Genomic DNA, 3,331 nt, shown 5'->3' on the forward strand with positions numbered 1-3,331 from the left:
TGCCCATCCTGAGAATACCAGCCTTCAGCCGTATGGCTTTTGTTTGGCTGGTATTAAAATTGGGGGGACCGCACGCTGTTTTTTTTAATTATTTATTTATTTTACTGCACAGCATAGACACGCCCACCAGCTGCTGTGATTGGTTGCAGTGAGACAGCTGTCACTCAGCGTGGGGGCGTGTCTGACTGCAACCAATCATAGGTGACGGTGGGCGGGTAAAGCAGGGAATACGAGATTGAATAATGAGCGGCCGGCTTTTTCAAAAGACGAGAAGCCGCTGGAGCAGTGTGAACGCCGTGCAGCGCCGCGCCGGTGATCGGGGATTGGTGAGTATGAGAGAGGGGGGGAGAGGGATAGACCGACATGGACAGAGAGTGAGGGACAGAGATAGTGACCGACCGACAGAGAGAGAATAGAGACCGTGAGGGAGAGACCGACTGACAGAGAATAGTGATTGACAGACATTGTGAGACATCACTCGATTCCAGTGTTTTAGGAAACATGCGAGAAATGTATTTAGAAAATCGGATGTCACTAGGATGGTGTGAATGCTGTCCCGTGACACCCGATTATTTACACGCTCCCATTGACTTGCATTGGAGAGACTCGCAGTAGAAACTCGCAAAAAAGCAGCATGCTGCGATTTTTTTCTCAGTCCGATTTGGACTGAGAAAAAAAAAAATAAATAAATCGCAGATGAGAGCTGAATCATTCACTAACATGTGTCCGATTCCAGTGCGAGATTTTCTCGCATTGCTCAACTGCGAGAGACTCACAAGTGAGAAGCAGCCCTAATGAGCAGCTTCAAGCTCCTGGTCTGTAAAGGAAAAGCTATTAAAGTGGATATAGTATGTGTCAGGTCCATGAAAGAACATTTCATCTATGACTGGTAGATCTTAAAGGGGTACTCCCATCTTATTAAAGAAGCACTGCTGTATTTTTTTTTTAATTCCCTAAACTTGTGTAAGGGCTTGTGCGCACGTAGTGTAATTTCATGTGTATAGCACTGCAGCGTAAATGCATGCGTCCTGCGTCCCCAGCACAAGCTATGTAGATTGTGCATAATCCATGCGCACAATGCTTTTTTGAACGCAGGTAAAAGCAGTCTCGAAAGCTTGCAATTATTACCATCTTTTCAGTTAGCCATTCAAAGGTATCAACCACTGAGGACTCTCAGTTCTTTTAAACAAACCTTTTGAACGCAGCGATTTGAGTGTCAAAAATTTGACGAAATCACTGCGTTTAAAAATGCAGCATGTCAATTATTCCGTGCGCTTTGGATGCAGCTCCTGCTCGGTCTATGGGAGAGGCAGAATTCATAGCACATGAAATCGACATTTATTCTGCGGAAACACTGTATCCATTACGCAATGTTTCTGCAGCGATTTGAAGTGCACATGTGCTGTCAAATCCCTGCAGAAATTCTGTAGTGACACACGACGCAATGTGCGCACAAGCCCTAAGGCTATGTTCACACATTTCTTTTTTGCTGCTTTTTTTTCCTGTAGGCAATACCTGCTGTCTTGACAGTTAAACAGCTGCTCAGAAGCAGGTTTTGCGGGGTTTTTTTGCTGCCTTTTTTGCTGTATTTTTGTTGATTATTTGCTGTATTTTTGTTGCTTTTCTTGCTGCATTTTTGTTGGTTTTTTTGCTGTATTTGTATTGCTTTTCTTGCTGCATTTTTGTTGCTTTTCTTGCTGCATTTTTGTTGCTTTTTTTGCTGTATTTTTGTTGCTTTTTTGCTGTATTTTTGTTGCTATACTTGCTGCATTTTTGTTGCTTTTTTGCAGTATTTTTGTTGCTTTACTTGCTGCATTTGTGTTGCTTTTTTGCTGTATTTTTGTTGCTTTTTTGCTGTATTTTTATTGCGCTTTTTGCTGTATTTTTGTTGCTTTTTTGCTGAATTTTTGTTGCTTTTTTTGCTGTATTTTTGTTGCTTTTTTGCTGTATTTTTGTTGCTTTTTTGCTGTATTTTTGTTGCTTTTTTGCTGTATTTTTGTTGCTTTTTTTGCTGTATTTTTGTTGCTTTTTTTGCTGTATTTTTGTTGCTTTTTTTTGCTGTATTTTTGTTGCTTTTTTGCTGTATTTTTGTTGCTTTTTTGCTGCATTTTTGGTACATTTTTTGTGTACAGTACATGTTTAAGGCCCTGTGCGCACGCTGCGTTTTTTCCAACGGATTTGTCGCGGTTTTGCTGCATGAATTGCTGCAGAAAATGTTCATAACCTTTCTGCAGTCATTCCCCAGCAAAACCTATGGCTAAAAAAAAAAAAAAAAAAAAAAAAAGGTGTGCACACACTGCTTTTTTTTCCCCCACAGGTTTTGCTGCAGAATTTCTGCAGCAAAAAGAATTGCATGTCACTTCTTTTCCGCAGGTACCTGCGTTTTTTGCCTTAGATAATGGTAAAAAACCGCAGAGAATAACCAGCGGAAAATTTGCGGCAACACTGCACCAAAATCACAACAAACCGTGGTATAACCGCATGCGGTTTTCGGGTGTGGTTTGCTGCGTTTTTTTGCCGCAGGTGCGATAATCTTTCAGAGGGTGTGGAATTGTCGTAAGAAAATTCCATTTTCTAGTGCACACATAGCCTAATAAAGTCAGTTTTATTCATCCAAAAAGCATCAAAAAAGCATGTTTGTGATTTTGCGGCGTTTTTCCCTTTCTCATTGTTTTCTATGGGTAAAAAATCCCACTACAAAAATGCCCAAAAACTTGACATGCTGCATTTTTTTTAAAAAGGCAAGTTTCCAATTCATTCAGGAAAAAAAAGCCGTCATGTGTACAAGATTTCTGAAATCTCATTGCTTTTGCTGGTACTGTGACAAGCCGTTTTTAATTTGCACAAAAAATACAGCAAAAACGCAATGTGTGAACATACCGTAGCTCAAGGCCGTGTTCACATGCAGCGTTTTGTTTATACAAATGAAAAGCTGCTTTTTTCAGTAGCAGCAAAAGCTGTGAGATTCCAGAAATCTCATGCACAAGTGGCTTTTTTTCCTGAATTTGTGAAACGCAGTTTGTCAACACTTGCAGATTTTTTGCAATGTTTTTTTCACCCATAGAAAGCAACAAAAAAGAAAAAAATGCTGCAAAAAAACACCAATGGTTTTTTTTTAAACCGTTCTTGGTGAATAAGATTAATTTTATTACATATGTGCTGTAGACAAAACACAAGTGTAATCTGCATCCAAAAAATGCTGCAAAACAGGAGTTTTGAGTGCATTTTTTAGTGCCAAGAGACCAGGTTTTGGGTGCAGAAAAAAAAGCGGAGTGTGAACATACCCTAAATGTTAATATAGTGTAGCATAAGTCATTTACTCACCAATCGC

The sequence above is a fragment of the Anomaloglossus baeobatrachus genome, chromosome 10 (genome assembly GCF_048569485.1).
Source record: "Anomaloglossus baeobatrachus isolate aAnoBae1 chromosome 10, aAnoBae1.hap1, whole genome shotgun sequence".
Taxonomy (NCBI): Eukaryota; Metazoa; Chordata; class Amphibia; order Anura; family Aromobatidae; genus Anomaloglossus; species Anomaloglossus baeobatrachus.